This window comes from Tupaia chinensis, unplaced genomic scaffold (assembly GCF_000334495.1).
Source record: "Tupaia chinensis unplaced genomic scaffold, TupChi_1.0 Scaffold144991_2, whole genome shotgun sequence".
NCBI lineage: Eukaryota > Metazoa > Chordata > Mammalia > Scandentia > Tupaiidae > Tupaia > Tupaia belangeri.
The window spans coordinates 3,083,703-3,105,595 of NW_006204851.1; the positions used below are offsets into that span (position 1 = coordinate 3,083,703).

The 21,893-nt window shown below is 39.2% G+C and overlaps 1 pseudogene; it reads left to right on the forward strand.

The window, feature by feature from the left end:
• Nucleotides 1-21,189, forward strand: part of LOC102477730 (endoplasmin-like) — a 24,120-nt pseudogene extending 2,931 nt beyond the window's left edge.
• The last annotated feature ends 704 nt before the right edge of the window (nucleotides 21,190-21,893 follow it).

The window sequence follows — 21,893 nt, forward strand, 5'->3', positions numbered from 1 at the left end:
GATAGATAGATAGATAGATAGATAGATAGATAGATTCATATATATAGTCTAATGTTAAGTGAAGAATTCCTGAATTCTTTGGAAGAGTGAATTGCCTTCATGACTCCTCAAATGTGCACTGTCATATTCAATGTTCAAGATGGGCTAGCAGCTGCGGGGAATCTAGCAGCCAGATGCCAGGGAATCCTGAATTCCTATGGGTAAGAACTAGATTTAACCTCTCATTGTTCCGTCAGCTACATCCCTTTACTACCAGCAAGATAAAAACAGATGTTAGACAAAGACACAGAAGTAGCTAGGAAATGAGAACCTGCATAGATGAATATAAGACTGCAGACTTAGAAAGCTGGAGAAGGAACTACTGTGGGCTGTTGTCCTTGGAGAAAACTTTAGGGAGTGAATGTATCAGAAAGTAGACTTTAAGGGATAAGAAAGCTTTAATTCTGGAGCAATGAGGGAAAAGGACATACATGCAATTGAGGATGATCAGCTCAGCCTCAGTTATGATCTTAGTCAGTGACTTTAGGCCATTAATGACCTTAGGCTCCCTGCTTGTGGTAACCTCAATGGCTCAACAAGCCATGTTCTGTCCATGTTACTGACTCCAAACTACAAGATTCTGTACCAGATCTTTCCTCACTAGAATGTAAACTTCATAAAAGCTGGAAACTTTTCTTTTTCATGTTTGCATCATTAGCTGCTTAAATGGTGGTTGACACATAATAGACCCACATTAAATATTTGCTGAATGAATGAGTGGATTAGTAAGTGTGAGGGGGGACTTTCGAAAGTTCATGGAAAATTCATATTATGAAAATATGGAAGAATTTCATTTTTTCACTAAAATAAATGCATACTTTAACTCTATTTTTCCATAAAGTTTGAAGTCTCCTCATGAAGTCTCCTCTTATTCACATCATTTCTCTCTACTCCCTGGAGCTATGGGCTATGGGAACAAGTTTTCTGTGCCAAGTTGCTTCCTTTCATAGCATATAAGTGCTGCTAATTTGGGATACCTGGAGTTGGAGCAATATGAAGATACAGGGATATGATTCTGTGGTAATAGGCCCTAGAAGTATCAGGGAGCAGAAGATGCAAACAGATCCGCAGTATTAGATAATTGTTCCATAAAGTGTATTCTTCAGCCAATTATATTTTTTATTATTATCATAATTTCATTTATATTACATTAAATCACATATATCTTTACATCACTTCCAACATCCTCTCCTTATGGAAAGAGACTCCCTCTCCCCCCCCCCCAAAAAAAAAGAAAAGAAACAACTGCCTAGCTTCACTGATTTATTTCTTGTTTTTTTTCTGTCTCTTTTAAAAGCTTTCTACTGCTTTCCCACCTTTCAAGAATAGCTTTATCTTTTAGGTTCTCAGCTTGGCGCTGACAAGTTATTCCATAGCTTCAGCTGAACCCTTATTGTGCAACCAGCCCAAGAGACACTGAACATAGCTCTGAATTCTAGGCCAATTATACTCAGCTGAACTGAAGTATTAATTAGGAGATAGACAGGAAGGAAGTGTTCCATACTGAGACCTGCAACTAAAGGTGCATGTTTCCTCTGAGTCTGTGCCTGTTTCCTGAGCAGAGAAGAAATACATAGAATTTAGTTTAATAACATCAGGCTTGATCCTATAGTCAATAGGCAATTTTACCTCCAACTTTTGGGGAGAGGAGGGTGCAGCAGGAACAGCCTCCTATTTAGATCACTTACAAGAACTGTCAGATGGAATTTATTCTAACAATAATAACTGGCCATTCATTTCCCGTGGAGCTGCCTTTATTCATCTAAAAAGTTTTATTTGGCTATTTCCTCCCATTCTGCTTTCAACACAAACACACAGACACACAGACAACATTTCCTTCCTCCCCTCACCCTCTTTCTCCAGATCTCTTGCTCAACAAGGTAGCTATTATTACAGTAATTCTGAGAGTAAGAGCGCTTTATTAGTAACTGGCCCTTGGGGTTTTAGTGCTGCTAAGGGAAACCAGAGAGCTGAGTTAGATTGATGGACATGAAGAGGAAATTAGAGAATATCGAAAAATGATGTGGGACTGGAGGAGAGTGGCCACTAGGGAGGAGAGAGAGAATGAAAACAAATTGTCCATTTCACATTTTTTTTAGGGACATTACTGGACCCTGCCCTCTAAGGGTTCGGTATAAGTTGATAGTAAAGAGATCAAACTGCTTGGCTCTACCATTTACGTGTTGTGTGACCTTAAATGAGCCATTTAAAATCTCTATATTTTAGTTATTTCATCTTAACTTAGGCATGAGAATTGTACCTACCTTATTGCATTGTTATGAAGATTAAAGGGGTTAACATATGTAAAAGAACTTAGTGCCTGCCACATACTAAGTGCTCTGTAGGTCCTAATTAGTAGTAAGAGGAGTTATAGTATTGTCAGTGAGAGTATTTTAAATTAATTTATTCACATCATTTCTCTCTACTCCCTGGAGCTATGGGCTATGGGAACAAGTTTTCTGTACCAAGTTGCTTCCTTTCATAGCATATAAGTGCTGCAAATTTGGGATACCTGGAGTTGGAGCAATATCAAGATACAGGGATATGATTCTGTGGTAATAGTTATGCCCTAGAAGTATCAGGGAGCAGAAGATGCAAACAAGTCTGTAGTATTAGATAAGGGTTCCATAAATTGTATTCTTCAGCCAATTATGTTTTTTATTATTATCATAATCTTGTTTATATTACATTAAGTCACATACAACTTTACAGTCTATTACATTTATTTTTCCAGAAGGAATACCTTTTATATCAATCAAGACAAAGAAATTAAAATCCCCATGATCATCATCAAATAGCTTTACATCATTATTTTCCAGATTATTATTATTCTCATGTTTTTTTAAAACAATCACTATATATCATTTTGCTTGTAAAAAGAATTTACATGAAATGCTTCTTAGACCAATCTATTTGAGAATACTATACATGTTATCATGAACAGGTAATAAACCATTCCTTTTTTTTTTTGAGAGGTTTTTGCTATAGGGCACGTGCGCTCACCAGACAGACAGAGAGAGACAGAGAGACACAAAGCGAGAAATCACCCCCCAGGGGGGATAGTCATGCCGCAACCCCTTCTCCTCCATTCTCCTCTCAGGATCTTGGGCACGAATACACATGCGCCTGGCATGAGTTTAAGCCACCGGGTCCAGGACTCGAACCATGGTCGACTACGTGGGAGTCCAGTGACATAGCCATTATGCTAACTGCTGGTCCCCAGTAATAAACCATTTCTGTGTCCCCTAATGTCATATCTCTTTATTTGTTCTCTTGCTATCCTTTTCTATACTCTTCTCTTCTCCCACCCTGTTCCACACTGTCTTCAGCATCCCTGACTGTTTTCACTGCTTTTATACTCTCCAGTATTTTGATCTCTACCATAAAGTACGGATAGTCAGTATATATTAAGCGGAGACATACAACACCTTTCTTTCATATCCTGACTTGCTTCACTCAGCAATAGATCCTCCATATCTGACCACCTTCTATCAAATACCAGAATCTTTTTTTTTTAATGGCTGAGTAGTATTCCGTAGAGTATATGTGCCACACTTTTTCAAATCCATTCATCTGTTTGTAGACATTTGCGTTGGGCCCATGTCTTAGTGATTGTGAATAATGCTGCAATAAATATTGATGTGCAAGCACTTTCCCGACTGGGAGTTCTACTGTCCTTTGGGTAGATACCCAGAAGTGGAATTGCTGGATCAAATGGTAGTTCTATTTGTAGATTTTTGAGGAACCTTCATATTGTTCTGCACAGTGGTTGAACTAGTTTACATTCCCACCAACAGTGTAGGAGAGCTCCCTTTTCACCACATCCCTGCCAACACTTATCACTTTTTATATTTTGAATCTTTGCCATTCTGACAGGGGTTTGGTGGTATCTCATTGTGGTTTTATTCTGCGTCTTCCTTATAATGAGGAATGTTAAGTATTTCCTCAAATGCTTTTTGGCTGTTCATATGTCTTCCTTAAAGAGATTTTTGTTAAGCTCATTTTCCCATCTTTTAATTGTGTTATTATTATTTTTTTTTCCAAGTAAGCTGCTTGTGTTTCTGTGTATTCTGGTTATCAGTTCTTTGAGGCATATTTTACAAAACTATTCTCCTATTCTGAGGGTTGCTGATTTACACTTGTTACTGTGTCCTTTGCTGTGCAGAAACTTCTTAGTCTGATATGGTCCCACTTGTCGATTTTAGGGATTATTGCTCATGCTTTGTGAGTTGTATTTAAGAAGTCATTGCATACTCAATGTCTCCCAGTGTTTCCCCAGTTTTTTCCACCAGTAGTTTTATAGTTTGAAGTCTTAGGTTTTTATCTTTGATCCAACTGAGTTGATTTTTGTAAAGAGTAAGAGGTAGGGGTTCAGATTCATCTTTCTTCAAGTAGACAACCAGTTTTTCCAGCACCATTTGAAGAGGTTTTCCTCTTTCCACTGGATTGATTGGTACCTTTTGTCAAAAAATCGGTTGGCTGTATGTTTTAGGGTTTATTTCTGGGATCTTTATATTGTCCCATTTTTCCATGTCTGTTTTCACACCAATTCCATGCTGATTTGGTTATCACAACTTTGTAAGATATTTTGGGGCCAGAGAGTATATTTTGGGGCCAGAGAGTGAGATTCCTTCTACTGCACTCTTCTTACACAGGGTGACTTTGGCAATAGAGGTTATTTTATGATTCCAGACAAACACTATGATTACCTTTTCTAGATAGGTAAAGAATGACTCTGGTTTGATTTTCAACTCTTCTTTGCCTATTCAAATGCCTTTATATTGTTCTCTTTTCTGATTGCATTAGCTAAGACTTCCAGCCCTATATTTAAAAGCAATATAGAAAGGGGGCAGCCTTGTGTAGTACCAGTTTTTACTAGATAACCTTTTAGCTTTTCCCCATTCAGTATAATTCTAGCTATAGGTTTTTTATATGTGGCTTTTATTGTGTTGAAAAATGACCCTTCTATACCAATCTTACTGAGAGTCTTAATCATGAAAGGATGTTGTATTTTATCAAATGCTTTCTCTGCATCAATTGAAATGATCATATGGCTTTTATCTTTCTTTCCTTTAATATGGTGTATTATATTTATGGTCTTGCATATGTAGAACCACCCTTGCATTCCTGGGATAAAGCCTACCTGATCATGATGAATACTCTTTATTATATGTTATTGTATACAATTTGCAAGTATCTTGTTGAAAATTTTTGCATCTATATTTATCAGGTATTGGTTGGTAGTTTTCCTTTTTTCCTCATATCTTTATCTGTTGAATGAGGATGATGGAGGCTTCATAAAATGAATTTGGAATGTTTCTTTCCTTTTGAATCTTTAGAAATAATTTTAGTAGGATAGGAGTTAACCCTTCCTTAAAAGTTTTGTAGAATTCAGAAGCGAAGCCATCTAGACCTGGGCTTTTCTTTGTTGGGAGGTTATTTATTACTGATTCAATCTCATGGCTTGTTATGGATCTATTCAGGTTTTCTATGTCCTCTTAATTCAATCTTGGTAGGTTATATGCAGTAAGGAATTTGTCTATCTCGTTCATTTTCTCTCGTTTGTTGGCATATAGTTGCTCATAGTATCCTCTAATGATATTTTGTATTTCTATTGTGTCTGTTGTAATGTTGCCTGTTTTATCACATATTTGATTGATCTGATTTCTTTTTCTTCTTTATCAGTCTAGCTAATGATGTGTTGATCTTGTTCATCTTTTCAAAGATCCACTTTTTGCTTTCATTTATCTTCTGTATGGTTCATTTTTTTCTATTTTATTTATTATTTATTGTTTCTGCTCAAATCTTTATTATTTCTTTTCTCCTGGCATTTTGTTGTTGTTTTTCCAATTCCCTGAGGCATGATGTTAGGTTACCCATTTGCTACCTTTCCATCTTTTTCCTATATGCACTAATTGCTATGAACTTCCCTCTTATGACTGCTTTTGCCATGTCTCATAGATTATGGAAACTCGTGTACTCATTATCATTAGTTTCCATGAATCTTTGATTGCAGTCTTAATTTCTTCTTATGAAGTCATTCAAGGGTAGGTTAATTAATTTTCATATGATTGTGTATTTTCATTTTTTTTTCTGAAATTGATATCACGTTTAATTCCATCATGGTTGGAGAAGATGCTGGATACAGTTTCTGTGCCTTTGAATCTGTAAAGGCTTGTTTTGTGCCCTATCATGTGGTCAGTCTTTGAAAAGGTTTCTTGTGGGGGTGAGAAAAATGTACATTTAGTATTTTGGATGGAAGGTTCCATATGTCTGTCAAGTCCATTTGATTTATGATATGCTTTAGATTCTGTATGTCTTTGTTTATTTTTTGTCTTAATCAGTCCAAAAGAGATAGGGGGGTGTTGAGATTCCCAACAATTAGTGTGTTGTAGTCTAATCTCTCTTGAGAAAAATGTATATTTTGTCATCATAGGGTGGAAACTTCTATAGATAGCAATCAAACTCGTTTGGTTTATAGTATCATTTAGTTCCTGTATCTTTCTATTTGTTTTTTTTTTTGGGTAGAAAATCTGTCTAAAGGAAATAATGGGGTGTTGAGATCCCCAACAATTATAGTATTTCAGCTAACTCTCCTTTTAGCTCCAGCAGTCTTTCCTACACATCTTTAGGTGCTCCTGAGTTGGGTGTGTAGATATTAATAAGTGCTATGTCTTTTTTCTGAATTATCCCATTTACTATTATATAATTCCCTCTTTGTCTCTTCTTATAGTCTTAGTCTTAAAGCCTATTTTGTCTGAACTCAATATTGCAACCTCAGCCCTTTTCTGATTTCCATTTGCATGGATTATCTTTTCCAGCCCTCTGCTTTTAGCCTATATATGTTTTTATCTATAAGGTGTGTTTCTTGTATGCAACAGATAGAGGGTTTCTGGGTTTTTATATCCATTTGGCCAGTCTATGTCTCTTAATTGAAGAATTTAATCCATTGACATTCAATGTTATTATCGATATTTCTGGACCTGTTCCTATCATTAAGTAAGCCATTTTCTTGGTTGCTTCTTGTTGCCTTATAAACTATCTGTCTGACTTTTTAATTTTCCTGGTATAGCACTCCTTTCAGAACCTCTTGAAGAGCTAGTCTGTAGTTGGTAAATTCTTCAAGTTTTGTTTATCCAAGAATGTTTTTATCTTTTTCCCCATATGAAAGTTAATCTTGCCGGGTATAGTATTCTTGGGTAAAATTCCTTTTCACTCAACACTTAGACTATATTTTCACATTCTTTCCTTGCCTGCATTGTTTCTGACAAGAGGTCTGATGTTAGCCTGATGGGATGACCTTTGTAAGTAACTTGACATTTCCCTCTTGCCAATTTTAGTATCTTGTTTTTGTTGTTTTTGCCAATCTGGCTATGAAGTGACTTGGAGAGGATATTCTTGGGTTGATTCTATTTGAGGTCTTTTGTATTACTTGGGTCTGGATGTCTGAATGTTTTTTGTGACTTGGAAAGTTTTCTTCCAGGAGTTCATGGAATAGATTATCAATGCCCTTATCATTTTCTTCACCCTCTGGGATACCGATTATTCAGATGTTTGGGCATTTGATGATATGTAGCGTATCTTACATATGCTCATATTTTTTCATTCATTTTGATGATTTTTTTATGTCAGAGGCTTTTTCTTCTAGATCAAATATTTGATCTTCTGTATGATTGAATCTGGTTTTAATACTTTCAAGAGAGGTTTTGATTTCCTGTATTACAACTTTTATCTCTAACTGTTATGTTTGATTATTTTTTATGGTGTTTATTTCTTCTTTCAAATTGTGGAATTTCATCTGATTCTTTTTTAAGGTGTCTAGATCTTCTTTCAAATCATGAAAGGACTGCCTCATCTCCTGGAGTTCATTGTCTCATTTCTCTTGAATCTCAGTCAGTTGGTCACTGAAAATATTCTGAATTGCTTATCTGACATGACCATGATGTCCATTTTGTTGTCTGTGGGTGACGTGGGATTCACATTTTCCTTTGGAGGAGAGACATTATGTTGGGTGCTCATACCTCTTGTGCCTCTGTGATTGTTCCTAGTCATCTGGTGGTCTATACATTGCTTCTTAACTTATTCAAGGTACCTTTAAGTATTCAAAGGTGTGCAGAAGTAGAAAATTGGCGATGTCTCTTCTGGTCTGCCTCCCTGTTGCTCAGCAATACCCTGCACTATTGTCACAGGTCCTGGGTTATGAAAAGTCCTCCTTGTTTCTAAAGAGTGGTGAGCCTCCAACTGAGCTAATGAGCTTCACCTCAGCAGCAAAGAAAAGTTCATGCAGTGCCACTCAAAATACCAAAGTTCTGAGAGTCCAAAGGCAAGTATGTGTGTGGGAGATGAGCCATGTGTCCTGGCCATTAAGGCCTACAGCCACAGACAGCCTGGTGTCATGCTATGTTGTGAGCTTGAACCGATCTCCTGATGGGGTGGGGAGGGGCACAAATTCATCTTAAAGTCCTAAGACACAAACCTGAGATCCAAAGGCAATTAGGGGGGGTGGGTGCATGAGCCACGCATCCTGGCCATTAGGGCCTGCAGCCACAGGAAGCTTCTCAGCTACTTATCTTCATGTACTTGTTAAAAATAATCTACTAAGATATGTCAAATTAGAATTCTGGGTGGGGGGAACCTAGAAATCTGAATTGCCAGTTTTTTTGCTTGTTTGTTTGTTTGTTTTTAGTTGCCAGAGGATGAGTGTACTTGTTAGAGAGAAGGAGAAAGAGAGAGAAAGTATACCCCCTGGTGGGGTGTGGTCACATCACCATCCCTATTTCTTCATCCTGTTGGGCATGTGGGCACAGACAACTGTTGTGTTTTTAAAGTCACTAAGGCTGGAACTGAAATCACAGTCAGCCATGCAGGATCCATCATCTCCCTTAACCACTAGGCTACGGGGATGATCCAGTGTTACCAGGTTTAAAAGATAAAACAAAACAAACAAACAAAAAACAGGAAGTCCAATTTCTTGTTTAGATGAACAACAATTTTCTTTTAAAGACAGGGTCTTGCTATATGACAATCTTCCTGTTTCAGCCTCCCTAGAATGTGGGATGGTAGACATGCCACCACACCCAGCTTTTGAGTATATGGAGAATCAAACCTTGGCCTCCCATGTGGCCTCAGCATGCTGAATAGCAGGGCCAATCATCATGCATGTTGCTGGACTTATAGATAATTTTCTATTGCAAATATGTTCCAAATATCACAAGTGATATATGTGTGTGTGTATGTGTGTGTGTGTGTGTGTATATATATATATATATACACATATACATGTGCATATGAATATGTATATATATGCATTTATATATACATACACACACTAAAATTATTTTATGTCTATATGAATTCAGATTTAATGGGGTTTCCCATATTTTTTCTGGCAGAGTACATCTGACTGTGATGTACTCTGAAGTTAGAGGACCATTGTTTTAGAGGAACTTAGGTTATGGGCAAGCTATCTTTCCAAAATGGTGTCAGGGAAACCTGAGAAAGATGCAGTTAAAAAGGAATGTGAAGAGACTTGGTCAAAGAGAAAGGCTGTCCCACCAGCCTTTTTCTTCCTCTGTCTAGAACAAAGGGTTTTATTCACTTCTACTAGAGCAAAACAGGGTAGGACATGAGGCAGAGGCAAATGACTTCCACTTAGCCAACCAGGACCCTTCAAAAAGGCCCCAAGGTCTGGACATTTCTTACAGAAATGCTTCTCAATGGGCAGAAAGGAGATTTCCTACAAAAATATAGATGATACACATGATAGGGCCTCACCTAATGAATCATAAGAGGAGGGTTCAGGAGTGAATGAGTTTCTTTCAAAAAGCATTTTCATGTAACATTTATAATACCACTCCTCTGCCTTTATTTTGAAAACCAGTTTCATAGAACCTTAGCCTATAAATAGAACAGAAATTCAGTCAGGTCATTACATGAAAAAATGCCTATTGTTTCTAGCCTAACTCAGAAGATAGCAGATTTCTTCACTATTTCCCGCCAGCCTTTTTCTTCTCCTGTCCAACAGGTTCTCTCTATTAGTACAAATAGCAAGCAGCTCTATACTTCACCAGCCTTGTAGCCATTGTTTTTTCATCATGGTGATTACCAAGGTCTTAGTAGGCACTGCTGTGTGCTTACTAGCTTGAGAGAACTGGATAGATAGCTGAATTCATTTTTCTGAAAGTTCCCTGTTTCCATCATGTCAAGTGTGGACTGTATTTACAGGTCTTGTTTTCCAGGGCCACACACTATCTATTGCATAGTGCTGTTATCAGCTAAGCACAGCTGGGCTCTGCCTCCTACCTATGGTCTTATCACATTTTCATTATTACCCAAATGTCAGCATATAAGAGTTTTCTCTCTGATGGATTAAGAAATTACTTATTCTGAGAGGACTTCAGTTCTCATCCTCCAAAGATGAAAGGAATACCTTTTCATGGGACGGCCTGACTGAGAACACTGGTGCCAATGGTTTAGCTGAATTACTACTACTCACCAATCCCAGGTGTGTTGTCCCAGAGATGCTTCCTAGCCAAGAAAGAATGCTTTGTCGTAGCTGTTTCCCCACCCATAGTCCCAGTACCACAAAAGCCCTTTGTTGAATAGACCAGAGTCCACAGCATCACCTCATTGTAAAGTTGACAGTCCAGACCTTCCAGAGATTAATTTGCTGCAGGTAGGAGAGAATAAAGGCAATGCAATAGACAAGGAAAACATACATATAAACACACACACACACACACACATTTTTTAAAAGTTTATTTCAGGGACCAGCAGTTGTCATAATAGCTATGTCGCTGGACTCCCATGTAGTCAACCGTGGTTCGAGTCCCGGACCCAGTGGCTTAAACTCACACTGGGCACATGTACGTGTGTGCCCAAGATCTTGAGAGGAGAATGGAGGAGAAGGGAATGTGGTTTAGCCTTCCTCCCTTGGGAGGGGGTGATTTTTCGCTTTCTGTCTCTCTCTCTCTCTTTCTGGCAAGAGCATGTGACCTATAGCAAAAAAAAAAAAAGTTTATTTCATGACAAGAGAAAGAAGCAGAGGCAGAGGCAGAGAGAGAGAGAGAGACAGAGAGAGAGAGAGAGAGAAGCACCCTCAACAGTTTTTCATTTTGTAATCCTAATCCTTCCAGCCTTCCCTATCAGCCAAGGTCACAGACACATGTGCACACCCAGTGTAAACAGGTTGACTTTGGAAATGAACTGCAATTTTTCCATATGGATCCAATACCACTTGAGCAGTGTGTTACTGCTGTACCATCAAGATAGTCCAAAACGCACACTTTTTATTGCAAAACATGTGGCAGAATTGAGGTCTACAAAATGCAAAGGTAAAAAGAATATATCATATACCCAACATTTATTGTAGTAATATGTTTTAGCGTTCTCCATAGTACTAACCTGTTTGTCTTGTATGAAAGTTATTGGTGCTGTATAATCTGTTCCCATGCCTCTCTGGACTGTGAACTACTTGAGGGTAGAAACTATTTCTAATTCATCTATTATTCACTTCTAGCACTTAGAATAAGACTTGGTTTAGAGTAAGCACTGTATAAATATTTACAAAAGTACTGACAGGATACAGAGAGATGGGCAACAAAAGAGGAAGTGTGGGGCAACTTTCAAATCAGAACCAAGTATGAGCAGCTGAATTCAAAGCAGACATAAGCAGTTATAGACTAGAAGAAATGGAAACAAACAAAAAAGCATGAAAGTAGACAGACTGCATACTTACCCAGCAATTAAACTGAAAGTGGTGTTTCCCTACCATTAAGGGAATTGGGAACCAGCAGTTAGCATAATGGCTATGTCGCTGAACTCCCATGTAGTCGACCGCGGTTCGCATCCTGGACCCGGTGGCTTAAAACTCACGCCGGGCACGTGTGCATGTGTGCCCAAGATCCCGAGAGGAGAATGGAGGAGAACGGATTGCAGCGTGACCATCCCCCTGGGGGGTGATTTCTCGCTTTCTGTCTCTATGTCTCTCTCTGTCTGTCTGGCGAGCGCACGCGCCCGATAGCAAAAACCTCTTCAAAAAAAAAAATCACAAGGGAATTCAAGTTGCTCATGTGACAGCCTGTTGAGAAAAAAAAAATTTTAATAAGAAAACATTAATGAGGATAAGGAAAATATCATCTTATTCTTTGCTTGTTTACATATAAATGTATGCATTTATACTATTTTCCCTATCTTCCTCTTCCTATGTATGAAATCCTGTCTATGCCTTAAGGCACAGTTCCACAGAACTTTATAATGCTGGAATTTACGTCTTGTGTCTGCTCTTAATTCAAAAAGTCCTACCTTGGGGAACCACAGTTATCATGTCTTCAATGTCAATCACCATGACTTATGTTTCTGTCTGGATTATCTGAGCACCTAGAATAGTGATGAGCCCACTATAAGAGCTTAATAAATATTAATTATCTGTATGATTTGTAGTGAATAGAAAAGTAATCCTTCAGAATGCTGGAGATAATCCCTTTCCTTTGGAAACAGTTTTAATTTGGCTTCACTGAATACAAAGCTAGTCCAATCTCATGTCAAATAGACCTGTAACCCTTTGGGGGTTGTTTTTCGTTGTCTGGTGGAACAGCAAATCTGTTATGATTATAAAAAGTGTATCTACTTCTGGTGCAGGAGTTGGAACAGGTGACATAAAATCCCTCTGTGAAATAACTGATGGCTTATGTTTTCTTTTTAATCAAGGCAAAATAACTAAAAGCTGTGGAATAAACTTTAGATCCTATATTTCTTGATTGATAAACAACAGTAACAGGAATTTAGCTTATTTCAAAGAAGTGAGAGACCACACAGGGATGAAGTACTAAAAACTGGCAAGCAAAGTAGAAGGAGTAGGACATGCTCAAAGAGCACCTAATCAAAAAAGTAAGGATTAAGAATACTGCAAGGGAAGTGGAACTCAGAAGAGAAAAATTGTGGTGAGAGGGATAAGAAGTCCTACTAGATTTAAGAACCCGGGATATCTGGACATGGGATCAATACAGCTATTATATCATAGACCTGAAGAGGAAATTGCTGGTTTAAAGAAATAAGAAGTCTTAAGAAATAGTGAGCAGAAATTACTGTGGGATTGGAATGTCTTAGAATGGGGAGCCCCAACACAGAATTGCTGTGTCCAATACAAGACAGTTATAGCAGGTAGCCTTCAAAGATTCTCCATCCTCTCCAATAGTTCCTCACATCAGTGTGCAATTACCTACCTTAATAAGATGCACTCCTCAAGTTTGCAAACTGGATCCAGTCATTTATTTCTGACTAATAGATAACAACAAAAACAAAGGGATGTCACATCTGAGATCTGGTTATAAAAGATTGTGACTTCATTGTTTTGTACATTCCCTTTTTCACTTACTCACATTGATAAAGTCAGTTTCTGTGTTGTGAACTACCCATGGAGAATTTCATGTAGCAAGGACAGAGGGCATCCTATGGCCAGCCAATGAAGAACTGAAGCCTTTAGTCCAATGACTCCCTAGAAGCTGAATCTATCCAAAAACCACATAATAAGCTTGAAGGTGCATCCTGCCTCAATAGAACTGGAAGGTGACTGTGGTCCTAGCCATCACATAGTTTGCAGACTTGTAAGAGATCATTGAGTTAGAGAATCAAACTACGCTTTCTGCAGATTCTTGACTTCCCCAGACACTACAATGTCTGGTGAGGTAAACCACTACCATTTGAGATACTTCATTAGCATGATAGGTAACTAATACGATAGGGAAAAGGAGCCTCTGGTCTCATGCCTGGCAGGAGTAAAGGTGATGTGGGCTATATAACACTTTGTGGCTACAAGAGACAGGAAATATTACAGTACTGATGGTTACAACACAGTAGGGAGGGAGACTATTGTAAAAAACAAGGTCTTGTTGTTACCAAGGACACAGAATATAGACAGAGTCAAGGACACAAAGAAGAAAATTTCTAGAAAGGCCAAAGGTCAGAAACTTGAAAGAATTAGCCTGAGTCAGTCTCATGGTCTAGTCAGCCCAGGGATCTATCTTTACCAGAGACCTGGGGGAACAGAAATCTCCTCTGTTACGTCCTATTCAAGTCTTCACTAAAACAGCAAGGAGTTGTTTGGAAAGGTGTTAACAAAAGGCCCCTGTTATGTTTGTAACTTCGGAGATCTACTGAGTGAATTGTTGAGGAAGTCAGTCAGGAGGTAAAGGAAGAATATTTATTAACCTGCGCAAAGATGGTGAGAAGAAGGTATGGTGCCTGCAAATAGCTATTAAGACTGTGAGTTATTTCTGAGACAGCAGTTAGGAACATGACATGTGTCAGGATGCAGTTCAGAGTTGAGACATCATATAGATGCTTCCATTTCCTGTGCTCTTCCATTTTCTGACTCCCAGCACTGTGCTTTCTTTCCTTCTTGTTTTTTTTTATTTATTTATTTATTTATTTATTTATTTTTCCTTTATGAGAGCAGGAGACAGACAGGAAAAGGGAGAGAGACAGGGATAGGTTGTTCTGTTGTGTGTGTGTGTGGTTTTTGTTTGTTTTTGTTTTTCTTTTAGAAGATCTCACTATGTCATGATGTTTCTGCTCAACCCTCCCAAATAGAATTATAGACACGTGCAACTGAACCCAGCATGTTCAGGATAGCTCAGGGATAAACTTGTGCATCCCATGAGGTTTTCAACCTCCCAAGCAGTGACACTACCTATATACCACCATGACTGGACCCTGACCTTTCTAGTCTATCAAAATATGGAGTGTGAGGTGGAGTGGAGTGGAAGAGTTATGCAAAACTTGGGCTTTAGAGGATGCATTTCCTCAACCTTGTCTTGTATTTCCAGTCAATGATGACACCATCACAAATCTTGCTATAATGCCAGCTCTCTTCCAGTTCTAGCTCACATCTTAGTAGCCTGCCCCAGTGTCAGTTGTGCCCTTCCACAATACTAAGAAATATCTAGTGTATTTTGTTGTTTGAACTTCACAACAACCTTATGATGTGGATAAGACTGGCACTATTATTTCTACTTTATGAGTGAAGAAAGTGATAACCAGGGAAGTTAACTGACTAGTACAAAAGCACACCACTAGTTAGTGGGAAGCAGATCTTTGGAATCCTAATGAAATATCCTTTTAAAAAATTATTTTGTTCTGCTTCAGAAATGCTTTGAGAAGAAAGTGTTACCAAATTGTCACTATTCATTACTGTACAATTATATTGGCCCTTTCAAGAACGAAAGATTTGTTTTTTCATGCTAACATAGGTAATGACAGAAATGGTTTCATATGCATAAGACAAATTAGACAGAAAAGCAGATTTTCTGTTGCATTGGACGACCTTTAGAGTTCTCTTCATTAATGGCTCTTAGTCTTTGAAAGCATTTTTCAAATGGCAATCCACAGTATATAAAAAGGTGTCCCCACAAGAAACATTACTGTAACATGACTGGACTTGTGACTGGAACATAATGTTTCTGACTGGAAAATGATGATGAGTCTAACAAAGTAAATGGGTTTCATAACTTCAGGACTTCTCAGAGCTTTTAATAACATTGCATACAAGGTAAATTGAGAAAACCAGACTTGAAATATAGCTCTACAAAATTTATTTTATAATGGGGCCCATTTTTCTCAGACCATCCTGAGGGACTACTACACATAAGAATATAGTTTGGGAAATTTTGTTCCATTGACTATATAAAATGTGCTTTATATATTTATTATATTAACACATATATATTCTGTCTTAGAATCTATGAAGGAAGCATGATTGCACCGAACACATTTAAAACTCTTCTAGGCTGTGGTTTGCTGGGATTGATGGAAGTAATTGTACATTGGAACTGTGCCATTTGTTTTACGTCCAATAACAAATAAACCTGTTTTACATCCAATAATAAGAAAAAGCTTTCTCTCTTAACTCCCAGTGAAATGGAGTCGAGTTTAGGAAAACGAGGCAAACAGTTACACTCTCCACTGATCTGGCACCTGTCTACCCCAGCATATTTTCTGAGCTCTTTTGTGGAAGGCTGCATATTAGATCTTGTAGATGAACACCTGTTTGTCCATTTTGTTCCTTTACCCTAATGTGGCTGTCTGCTTCTGTAAACCTGCTTGCTCTTCCCATGAGAAAATAGCTTGTGCTAACCATATAGAAAACCATATCCAGGGCGACATCCTGTACTTGCCACTGTCTTTGCTAACTAGCCTGAAACCCTTTTGTTTAGCAATGTACTGCTTGCATGGAAACCCCACTCCCCTTAGAAATAATTAACCTGCTTGATTCAGCTTCTGTAACTGCTTGCATAGAAACCCCTGGTAACTGACCCCCTATAAAAAGACTACTGAAACTTTGGTCACAGCTGCAATTTTTACTCTCGGCCCCCCTGCCCCACCCCGAGCCTCAGACTGTAGTTCCTGGCCAGCTAATAAAGACTCCCTTTAGGGACCAGCAGTTAGCGTAATGGCTATGTTGCTGGACTCCCACGTAGTCGACTGTGGTTTGAGTCCCAGACCCGGTGGCTTAAACTCATGCCAGGCGTGTGTGCGTACGTGCCCAAGATCCCGAGAGGAGAATGGAGGAGAAGGATTGCGGCGTGACCATCCCCCCTGGGGGGTGATTTCTCACTTTCTGTCTCTATGTCTCTCTCTGTCTGTCTAGCAAAAGCACACGCCCTATAGGAAAAAAAAAAAAAAAAACCTCTCCAAAAGACTCCCTTTAAACTTAATCTGGCTTTGGTTGTTCACTCAGTGGCACTCTACAACACATTGTGCAGCCCCTAGATAACCCAGGTTAGGCTCCATTATTCAGTCAAATAGTGCAGGAAGTTTTAGAGCATGGCTAAAGTTCTAGACTTGTATTTTGAAAGACATAGCCCTATGAGACAAAAAAGAGAGAAAGAGGGCCAGCAGGTAATGCAGAGGTTAAAGTAGCTGAATTCCACATGGCCAACTCTGTGGTTTGAGTCCCACTCCTGGTGGTTTGAAAATCGCACTGGGCACGTGTGTGTGCATGCCCAAAATCCTGAGAGAAGAATTGAGGAGAAGGGATTGTGGCATGGCCATCCCTTCCAGGGGGTGATTTCTCACTTTCTGTCTCTATCTCTCTCCTCTGTCTCTGGTATACACACATGGCCTATAGCAAACTAATTTTTAAAAGAGAGGAGAGAGACTATGTTAGGTAAATGAATGTACCTATAAAACCATAGATTTTTTTAATGTTTAAAATTTTATTTTATTGTCAGAGGGCACATGAACTCGTGGGCATGTGTGAGAAAGAGAAAGAAAGAGAAGAGAGAGAAAGCACCTTCTAGTGAGGAAGTCATGCTACAATCCCCTTTTCTCCATTTTTCTCATCCTGTTGGAATTTGGGGCATGCACAAAGACATGCTCAGCATGTTTTTCAGGCCACCAGGGCCAGGATGTGACTTCAGTTGACCACATAGGATCTGGTTCCCTTAACCACTGAGCTACAGGGTCAGCCCTAGACCCTAGAATTTTATTTAATGTTGTCAGATTGGGTAGCCGAGCACAGGCATATGCTGTCTTGGTAGATTTCCAAAGGGTCTTCGTGTGATTTTCTGAAATTCTCGGTCCATCTGAGATTAGAAATAAATTTTATCTCACAGTGTTTTCTAACACAAACAGCTTTATCCCTGGTCTTACTCCTATCTTTCTGGGGAAAAAAATCAAAACTAAAATTCATAAGAGCAATTGCCTCATTTTTTCTTCACTGGGAAGTGAAACTGTTTAAAAGTGCAATGTCAGGACTGGCAGGTGGCATGATGGTTAGGATGCTAGACTCCCACATGGGAACTGTGGTCTGAGTCCTGGACTTGGCAGCTTGCTTTCTCACTTTCTCTCTCTCTCTCTGGTGAGTGTGCATTCCCCATAACAAATTTAAAAATAACAATAATTTAATTCCTAGCAAAATGTAAAAAGGCCAGTGTTATACTTAGCATATAATTTTTAACCTTGATTGTTATTGTTTTCAGTGTGTTATATTTCTAGTTTGAAGTACTATATACAATGTGAACCAAAGTAACGCCATTTTAAGTTTGGGACTCAAACCAAAATAACTTGGCCATAACCCAAATACTGCTCATCTGGATAAGGCACCTTACCCAGGAAGACTGCCTGTCTTGGAATGATGGCAAAAACCAAATGGTAACCATAGGACCATGTGGGCATGATAGGGCCACAGAAGTCCACTTTCTTTGCTAACCATGAGACTACAAAAACTGCCTGTAAAAACCCCGGATTTTGAGAAGATCATCGGCTCTGTTCTCTGCTTGGGCCAAATCCTGTTTCCCTGCATCTGAGACCTCACTTGCTGCTGGAGGCTCTGCCAGTTCGCACACCAACTCCTCCTCTCCCAGACTGTCCTCTGCTCCACCGTCTTTGATGCTCCTCTGTCGGCCACTAGTCCCGACCACTGTACTCAAGGATCACTGGGTGGACTGCTCTTCTATCATCTTCACCCTCGATGCTCGGTCAACTCATGGCAGCTGCCACTATTGTTCTCTAAGATCTTCATGGAGCTCCTTTCTGGCTCACTGATTGTGCCTCGTAGATAGCATGCTCGGTGTTCAGCTTCCTGTGGGCCTTGGTGGACTGTACTCCCCATTGCCATGCCAGCATAGGACGCACAGTACCTCTCATCTCTTTGTGACTTGTAATCCCCCTTTTACCCTGTGTCATTCCCCCTTTTATCCTGTGGGATTAAAAGCAACCTGAAAGATAAATCTGAATCCTGTCCTCCTTTCATGGGCACAAGCACAGACTGGCTGTATCTACTTGGGCAGCTAGGAAGAGTGAACCAAATCTCTAAGGTTGTGCTTCCTTGGTATTAATTATTCCCTTCATTGTTTTGCCATACAACAGCCAGATACAGCAGCTCTGACTTTGTAATTCTAGCTAACTAGGAGGCCAGAGCAAGAAGATTGGGACATGGTGAGACATTATCAAAAATCTCTCTCCTCCTCTTTCTGCCCTGTACTCTTCTCCTACAACTCTCTAAATAAAAACAAAACAAAACAAAACAAAAACCTTCCAGAATATCAGAGATGAAGAATACTTTGGAGTATTAGCTTTGTTATGGTTCAATTTGTTTTTCTGCTTTTTGTTTTTGTTTTGTGTTTTTGTTTTGTTTTGTTTTTAATTTTGCAAAGGATACATGTGTGAGAGAGAGCTAGAGAGAAGAAAAATGAGAATGTACTCTCCTTACCCACAGTGAGAAATGGTCACATCCCAATCCTTTCTCCTCCATTTCTTCTTTCAAGATTTGGACAGGCAGACACATGTGCCTGGCCTGTTTCTGAAACTGCTTAATCTGGGACTCAAATTGTGGGTCAGTCATATGGGATGCAGCTGCCTTAACCACAAGGCCACAGGCTGGTCCACTATTGTTCTATTTAATCCTAGGAGGAATTGTTTTTAAAATTCATGGGTGGGTGGCACAATGATAAAACATGATGCTCTACAAGGCTGGCCTACATGGGAAGGTTGCCACTTCATATCCAGGAAGCCTCATTGAGATATGATGTATCTTTGATCAAGGCTGGATGAGACTGGGGGATGGATTGTAGTGTCAGGACCCTGTTGGGATGCTGTATCTTTGTCCCTGTCTCTCTCTCTCTCATGATGTAATAAATGAAAATAAACTTTAAACCAACAAACACACCCACAAACCTCAGAGGTAAGAGTGTTTTGCAGGAGGCAGGCTTGGGCACTGGACACCTTGCCCCCATCCCAAAAAATTAGCTAACTTCTTCCTCTGAATTGTGTTCTGCATCTAGGTGACTAAGCCTACTCCAAATGTGAAAATGAAGGGTTTACTACTACAGAGGTGATATTCCCATAGCTGCCTATATGTTAAAAACAGTAATTAAATGACTACTTCAAAATGATCTAAGGGGCATATTTAAAAATATGCATTTCTGGTTCTCTCTGCAAGACATACTGAATCAAGCTATCTAGAAATGGAACTTAAGAATCTGAATTTGGGGCTAGTCTCATTACCTAGTGATTAAAGGAGACAGATCCCACAAAGCCAACCACAGTTCAAATCCTGGCAGCCTGAAAGAACATGCTGGATCTGTGTACATGCATGCCTCAAATCTTAACAGGATGAAGAAATAGAAAAGAGACTGTGGCATAACTATGCCCCATTGAGGGGGATGCTTTCTCCTTCTCTTTCTATTTCTTTGTGGAGAGTGCACATGCACTTGGAAATAACAACATTTTTTTAAAAAAATCTGAATTTTTAACAAGTTCTTCAACTGATTCAGATGCATAGCCAATGTCTAAAACCATTAGATAAGATAATCTACAGTATCCTCCACAGACCTAACATTTATGTGTTTGTTTTTTTCTATTTGGAAAACATAAAGAGACATAGTTCTGTTACCTACTATGTACTCTGAACTCTCCTAGGCTTGCAGATTTTCTCATCCACACCACAGAGTACATAAATTATTTGTGTGACTATTTATTCAATTCTCCCAAGCATGGGTATATAATAAACACCATTATAGATACATAGGGAAGAAGTAAATCTATTACATACAAAACACAACAGTTGCTTTAGGGCATTGAGACTTAATTCTCTCAGGATTGATAAAGGCTACTAGTAGAAAAATAATTTGAAAGGAACTCAATAAGTTTCTGAAATAAAATGTGTCTATACTATATGTGGCTCAGCTTCAGCATGTTACAGCTACTCAGTCCCCTAAGATATTGTGTGAAGTAGGCCCCATTCTTTGTCTTCCCACCAACATCAGAAATATGTAGTAGGTGGCTGCGTTCCTCCTTCTGAGGCTATGGGATCCAGCAGTGGAGTTGGACAGGCCTAATGAGTAGACTTCACAAGGAATCTGCAGTGTCCTACAAGGAAAACCTCTGATTGTTTCTAAGGGTTGACAGGTAAAGAGATTTTAACGTGAGAGACTCCTGTCCTGCACTTGCCATTGTCTTCCCAAGTTCCATCCACTGGTACAGCAGAAACTCAGGGAGCTAAGTGCTGATGGAGAGCAGCTGGTAAATTCCCCATATGTGTTCTTCTGCTACCCAGGTTTGCTTTTGAAATCTTTTCCTGTCCCTCGTCCACCATTGCTTTTCCAAGTTCCAACTTTCAGCATAGCTGAAACCCAGGGATCCAGCTACTGATGGAGAATGGCTGATAAATTGTCCACTGGTGTTCCCCTGCTACCCAGGTTTGCTTTTGGATTATTTTCTTGTCCTACACTCACCATTGCCTTCCCAATTTCCAACCACTGGCATAGCAGAAACCCAAGAAGCCAGCTAATTTGGGATTTCACAGTTCAGTGACCTACAAGCCACATGCAGCATGGCAGGTGACTTGGGCTTCTTTCTTTAGTTACATATTTCCAGCCCAGTGTCAAGTGAATCTCATCCGGATAGGATGTTAGAGGAGCCAAGTACCTGAACCTAGCTAGACTCAACCTATTCTGACTGAAAGATGCAGCTGTCTACCAAGAACATATCTGGGAAGAAGAGCTGTTCTAAGTAGGAAGAAGCATATACTTCATCAGATGGCTAATAGCCAGCACAGAGGTACAAGAAATATGAAAAAACAAGGAAACACTTCTCCCTCAAGGGAACAAAACAACTCCTAATCAACCAAAGACAGCACAATAGAACTCACAGAAATGTCAAAAAAAAAAAATTCAGTATATTTATAGTAACAAAATCAAATCAGATGCAAGAGAAAACAGATAACCAAGTTCAGAAGATGAGGAATTCCGCAGGAACCAGCAGTTAGCGTAATGGCTATGTCGCTGGACTCCCACATAGTCCACCGCGTTTCGCGTCCTGGACCCAGTGGCTTAAAACTCATGCCGGGTGCGCGT